The following is a 7,500-nucleotide window of genomic DNA, read 5'->3' as shown; positions in this document are numbered from 1 at the left end:
TTTCTCACTTCATCAGGTCTTCTCCAAGTATTATTATTATTATCATTATTATTATTATTATTATTATTATTATTATTATCATTATTATTATTATTATTATTATTATTATTATTATTATTATTATTATTATTATCATTGACTTATTTCAATGATCACGCCCCTCATCGTTCTCAGTTTCTCATAAAACAAAATATACATTGAGATGAAAAAGACGCTCAACATATCACAATAGGCAACACATCTAATCAACTCTCCACTGTGACACACAGCAGGTACATTAGTAGAAATATAGTATACATATTTATTCTCGGTCACTTGCGTGCCTGACTAAATAATAATAATAATAATAACAAATAACTAACTCGAAAATAAATACACTACTTGCTTATTATTGATATACCAGTATAGTCTACACAACTCTCTAGATGTTTGAACGTGTGGCTCCGAAGAGGAGCCGGATTGATGGTGATATTGGCTGAAGGGGAGGGAGGCCCTTTATTTACTTCTTCTCAGTCTTCTTGGGAAGGAGCACGGCCTGAATGTTGGGCAGCACGCCACCCTGTGCAATGGTGACTCCGGAGAGGAGCTTGTTAAGTTCCTCGTCGTTGCGGATGGCCAGCTGCAGGTGACGTGGGATGATGCGAGTCTTCTTGTTGTCACGGGCGGCATTGCCGGCAAGCTCAAGGACTTCAGCAGCCAGGTACTCCATAACTGCCGCAAGGTACACGGGGGCACCAGCACCCACGCGCTCGGCGTAGTTGCCTTTCCTTAGAAGGCGATGAATCCTGCCGACCGGGAACTGGAGTCCAGCACGACTGGAACGGGACTTTGACTTTCCCTTCACCTTTCCTCCCTTGCCGCGTCCAGACATGATAATGGATGTTGTGGTAGTAGTAGTAGTAGTAGTAGTTGTTGTTGTTGGTGATAAATGAGGAGCGCGAGTACTCTAACCTCGTCGGTAGCTCTGCGAGCAAGTAGTGAATTTTGGGAAAAACGGCTATATATACGCGAGATCAGATCGGCCCAGAGCGCGTCTGGACCAATCAGGACGCTCGCTGAGGTGGCGACTCCTGATCCTGAGTAGGCACGCTAATATATATACCACTTTTCAACTGAGAAAACGCACACTCGTTCTCACAGCAGTACGGCGACACTATGCCTCCCAAAGCATCAGGAAAGGCTGCCAAGAAAGCTGGCAAGGCACAGAAGGCCATTGCCAAGGGCGACAAGAAGAAGAAGCGCAGGAGGAAGGAGAGCTACTCCATCTACATCTACAAGGTGCTCAAGCAAGTCCACCCAGACACTGGCGTGTCCTCCAAGGCCATGTCAATCATGAACTCGTTCGTGAATGACATTTTCGAGCGCATCGCTGCCGAGGCATCCCGCCTGGCACACTATAACAAGCGCTCCACCATCACCAGCCGGGAAATCCAGACCGCTGTCCGTCTTCTTCTGCCTGGTGAACTGGCAAAACACGCTGTTTCTGAAGGCACCAAGGCTGTTACCAAGTATACCTCCTCCAAGTAAACAGGCGGCCAGTATACTGCTGCCAGTATAAAATAATACCCGGCTCCATTGGAGCCACACTTGAAAAGGAAAAAAGATACGATATAGACAAATGCATTATTATTATAATTATTGTTATTATTATTAATATTATTATTATTATTATTTTTATTATTATTATTATTATTATTATTATTATTATTATTATTATTATCATTATTAATAATATTAATATTGTTGTTTTTATTATGATTATTATTATAATAATTATTGTATCATTATTATTATTATTATTATTATTATTATTATTATTATTATTATTATTATTATTATGCTTATTATTATCGTGATTATTATTCTGTGGAGATAAAGAAAAGATAAAAAAAAAATAGAGATAAAGAAAGATAAAAATTCTCCCAAGTGAAAGAGATATGGCCATGGAAGAGGGAATAATAATAATAATATAAAAAAAAAAAAAGGGGGGAAGGATATTGAGTTGAAAGTCGATACCTGATACTGAAAGATGGAAAATAAATATTTTCTTCCACAAAACCAAACAGATTGTCTATGAAAATTCTTTAATGAAAGAGATGTTTGGCCCTAAAAAGGGCCTAGATATTGCTGTTATGAAGATCATTCGTGGATGACTTCTTAGGCACGCTCGCCACGGATGCGACGAGCCAGTTGGATGTCCTTTGGCATGATAGTCACGCGCTTGGCATGGATGGCGCACAGGTTGGTATCCTCAAACAGACCCACGAGGTAAGCCTCGGAAGCTTCCTGGAGAGCCATGACAGCAGAGGACTGGAAGCGGAGGTCAGTCTTGAAATCCTGAGCAATTTCACGCACCAGGCGCTGGAAAGGCAGTTTCCTGATAAGCAGCTCAGTGCTCTTCTGATAACGGCGGATCTCACGGAGAGCAACGGTTCCAGGCCTGTAACGGTGGGGTTTCTTGACACCTCCAGTGGCTGGAGCAGACTTGCGAGCTGCCTTTGTAGCAAGCTGCTTGCGGGGCGCCTTGCCACCAGTGGACTTGCGAGCCGTTTGCTTGGTACGTGCCATAGTTGTGGTAACAACAACTCACAACGAACACTCAGCTGAGTCTGCCCGCGCTTCCCACAAAATCCCTTTATATATGAATCGGGTGGGCCCGACGACTCCAACCCTGCCTTGTGATTGGTCAGAAACGTCCAGTGAGGCTCATCGCCCACGCAGTCACCGCATGAAAGATGTGATCATTATTGTTAGTCTAATTCATTTTGTTCTTATTCTTATTCTTATTCTTATTCTTTCTTCCCTCATTCATAACAAATCTTGGAAAATATACAGCAGAACTGACATGTCATTTAAAATTCTAAGACAATTAGCAAGAAAGTTGTGATATTCTTATTTTTTTCATTCTTTTTATTCTATTTTTTTCTTATTCTTGTCATAATTAATATTGTTATCTTTATTATTTTCATTTTTTTTTATTATTCTTCCTTATCTTATTCTTATTTATCCTACTTTTAGAGAGATGAGGCTTGTGCGGTCACCCATCCAAGTTCTGCCCGGACCCCCTGCTTAACCTTGCTGATCCCGCCGTCAGCTGATTGGTCAAGAGCGGAGAACAAGGTGTTGGGAGGGCTTATTTCTCTTATTCTTATTCTTTCCTGTATTGTTGTTGCATTGTTGTGCTGAAAATGTTGGAAAATATGCACTAAAATTAACCCTTCATTCATAATTCTACGACAATTAGCAAGAGAGATATATTATTACTTTTTTCCCTTATTTTTGTTCTTTTTATTCTTAATCTTCTTTTTTTTATTATAGTTGTTATTGTTATTTTATTATTTTCGTTTTTCGTTCATTCTCCTCATTCTTATTGCTATTTTTTTCTATTCTCAGAGAGATGAGGCTTTTGTGGTCACCCATCCAAGTTCTTCCCGGACCCCCTGCTTAACTGCGCTGATCCCGCCGTTAGCTAATTGGCCAAGACCGGAGAACTAGGTGTTGGGAGGCCTTCTTTCTATTATTCTTATTCTTTCTTCCCCCATTCATATCGTTGTATTGGAAATGTTGGAAAATATACAAAAGAATTCACCCTTCTATGACAATTAGGAAGAAAGACATGGGATGCTTTCTTTCTTTTTTTTTATATTCCTTTATTGTAATTTTTCTTATTCTTGTTATAATAATTCTTACTGTTATCTTTATTACTTAAAATTTTCGTTCATTCTCCCTATTCTTATTCTTATTTTTTTTATTTATTTATTTTTTTTCAGACAGATGAGGCTTGTGTAGTCACCCATCCAAGTATTGCCCGAAACCCCTGCGTAATCTCGACGATTTCATTTGACAATACCTATTTACTTATTTATTTATTATTATATTTATTAAAAAAAAAAAAGAAGAAAAGAAGATGAAGAATAAGGTATGTAATCGAAATACTCTCTCTATACTGTAGCAATAGTTTAGCTGGATGTACTTGTATTGTGTCAAAAATACTTGCAATATCTGCAATTGTAACCTGCAGTGTCGGCATAATGCATAATTAAGCAATGAAAAGAAAAATTAATAAAAGAATAAATGAAAAAAAGAAAGAAAAAAAGATACAATTAACAATTAAATATATTAGCTACCCCTCTACGTTTCTTTATCACTGCAGAAAAATGGAAACATTTTAACGTAGACTTGTCAAAATTCAACTGAAATTAAGGGTTAAATAAGGATTGTCACCCCTTCCCCAGAGGATATTCATTGTCTTTTAATATATATATATATATATATATATATATATATATATATATATATATATATATATATATATATATATATATATATATATATATATATATATATATATATATATATATATATATATATATTCTTTTTATTTAAAGTCTTATTTAGAGAGAGAGAGAGAGAGAGAGAGAGGTAACGTCCTTGAGGATAGCAGCTCGTCTACGCTCCGCTCAGTGATCAGCGTTAGAATGTAATTCCTCATTTCTTTAAAAAAAAAAAAAAAAAAAAAAAAAACAGAAACTTTATTTAGGGGGCTTGCTGGAAACAAACTACAATGGAGGAAAGAACAATATGTCTGCTATATGACCCACCCAGTTAAATTTTCAAGAAGCAAACGCAAGTTGGAAAATACGAGGAAGATAAATTTTCATTTATATACGTTTTATGGTAATTTCTGCCACGCCTTCCTCTATTCATCAAACGTCACTGACACTTATTCCCTTTATTTTTTACTTTACAGAATCTTTTGTAGGGCAAGACTCTAGAGGATATGTGCTTTCATAAATTCTATAATGCTTTGCTTATCATAGAGACATAAAAAAAAAAAATAATAATAATAAAAATAAATAAATTAATTAATTTAAAAAATCAAAATAAATAGATATATAAATTAATTAATCAATCAAATAAATTTCTATGCTTCACCTTTATAGCATTCGTATGAATGTCAAAACAAAACAAAAAATATAAATATAAATAATAATATGAAAAAAAAAAATTACTAAATATATGAAAAATAGCATTACTACTACTACTACTACTACTACTACTACTGCTACTACTACTACTATTTTTTTTTTTTTTTTTATGTAGGAAGGACACTGGCCAAGGGCAACAAAAATGTAATAAAAAAAATGCCCACTGAAATGCCAGTCCCATACAGGGGTCAAAGCAGTGGTCAAAAAATGATGAATAAGTGTCTTGAAACCTCCCTCTTGAAGGAATTCAAGTCATAGGAAGGTGGAAATACGGAAGCAGGCAGGGAGTTCCAGAGTTTACCAGAGAAAGGGATGAATGATTGAGAATACTAGTTAACTCTTGCGTTAGAGAAGTGGACAGAATAGAGGTGAGAGAAAGAAGAAAGTCTTGTGCAGCGAGGCCACGGAAGGAGGGGAGGCATGCAGTTAGCAAGATCAGAAGAGCAGTTAGCATGAAAATAGCGGTAGAAGACAGCTAGATATGCAACATTGCGGCGGTGAGAGAGAAGCTGAAGACAGTCAGTTAGAGGAGAGGAGTTGATGAGACGAAAAGCTTTTGATTCCACCCTGTCTAGAAAAGCAGTATGAGTGGAACCCCCCTCAGACATGTGAAGCATACTCCATACATGGACGGATAAGGCCCTTGTACAGAGTTAGCAGCTGGGGGGGTGAGAAAAACTGGCGGAGACGTCTCAGAACACCTAACTTCATAAAAGCTGTTTTAGCTAGAGATGAGATGTGAAGTTTCCAGTTCAGATTATAAGTAAAGGACAGACCGAGGATGTTCAATGTAGAAGAGGGGGACAGTTGAGTGTCATTGAAGAAGAGGGGATAGTTGTCTGGAAGGTTGTGTCGAGTTGATAGATGGAGGAATTGATTTTTTGAGGCATTGAACAATATCAAGTTTGTTCTGCCCCAATGAGAAATTTTAGAAAGATCAGAAGTCAGGCGTTCTGTGGCTTCCCTGCGTGATATGTTTACCTCCTGAAGGGTTGGACGTCTATGAAAAGACGTGGAAAAGTGCAGGGTGGTATCTTCAGCGTAGGAGTGGATAGGACAAGAAGTTTGGTTTAGAAGATCATTAATGAATAATAAGAAGAGAGTGGGTGACAGGACAGAACCCTGAGGAACACCACTGTTAATTGATTTAGGAGAAGAACAGTGACCGTCTACCACAGCAGCAATAGAACGGTCAAAAAGGAAACTTGAGATGAAGTAAACAGAGAGAAGGATAGAAACCGTAGGAGGGTAGTTTGGAAATCAAAGCTTTGTGCCAGACTCTATCAAAAGCTTTTGATAATTATGTCCAAGGCAACAGCAAAAGTTTCACCAAAATCTCTAAAAGAGGATGACCAAGACTCAGTAAGGAAAGCCAGAAGATCACCAGTAGAGCGGCCTTGACGGAACCCATACTGGCGATCAGATAGAAGGTTGTGGAGTGATAGATGTTTAAGAATCTTCCTGTTGAAGATAGATTCAAAAACTTTAGATAGGCAGGAAATTAAAGCAATAGGATGGTAGTTTGAGGGATTAGAACGGTCACCCTTTTTAGGAACAGGTTGAATGTAAGTAAACTTCCAGCAAGAAGGAAAGGTAGTGTTGACAGACAGAGCTGAAAGAATTTGAATAGGCAAGGTGCAAGCATGGAGGCATTGTTTCGGAGAACAATAGGAGGGACCCCATCCGGTCCATAAGCCTTCCGAGGGTTTAGGCCAGCGAGGGCATGGAAAACATCATTGCGAAGAATTTTAATAGGTGGCATGAAGTTGTCAGAGGGTGGAGGAGAGGGAGGAACAAGCCCAGAATCGTCCAATGTAGAATTTTTAGCAAAGGTTTGAGCAAAGATTTCAGCTTTAGAAATAGATGCGATAGCAGTGGTGCCATCTGGTTGAAATAGAGTAGGGAAAGAAGAAGCAGCAAAGTTATTGGAGATACTTTTTGGCTAGATGCCAGAAATCACGAAGGGAGTTAGAGAGAGAGAGAGAGAGAGAGAGAGAGAGAGAGAGAGAGAGAGAGAGAGAGAGAGAGAGAGAGAGAGAGAGAGAGAGAGAGAGAGAGAGAATGTGTGTGTGTGTATATGTGTCGGTTGGGTTGTGAAGGATGGGAAAAACCAGCAAGCCTCGGCTCCACTGACTGATCGATACTTGAATGTAATTCAAGTAAGGCGAAGTTAGGTTAGATTAGGTCAGGTCAGGTTAAGTTAGGTTAGGTTAGGTTAATTTAGGTTAGGTTGTTAGTGTTAGTTTAGGGTAGTTTAGGTGATGTTACGTTATGTTAGGTTAGGTTAGGTTAAGTTAGGTTATGTTAGGTTAGGTTAGGCCAGCTTTGCTTAATTTAGGTTAGGTTAATTTAGGATATTATAGGTTAGGTTCATTTAGGTGAAGTTTGGTTACATTAGGTTAGGTAATGTTAATTTAAGTTAGATTAGGTTAGTCAGGTTAGGTGAAGTTAAGTTAGGTTAGGTTAGGAACAACAATAAAAAGAAAGGAGGAAGAAAAACAACAACAGCAAC

The sequence above is a fragment of the Scylla paramamosain genome, unplaced genomic scaffold (genome assembly GCF_035594125.1).
Source record: "Scylla paramamosain isolate STU-SP2022 unplaced genomic scaffold, ASM3559412v1 Contig110, whole genome shotgun sequence".
In the NCBI taxonomy this organism is placed as follows: Eukaryota; Metazoa; Arthropoda; class Malacostraca; order Decapoda; family Portunidae; genus Scylla; species Scylla paramamosain.
Note: the sequence above shows the minus strand (reverse complement) of the source record.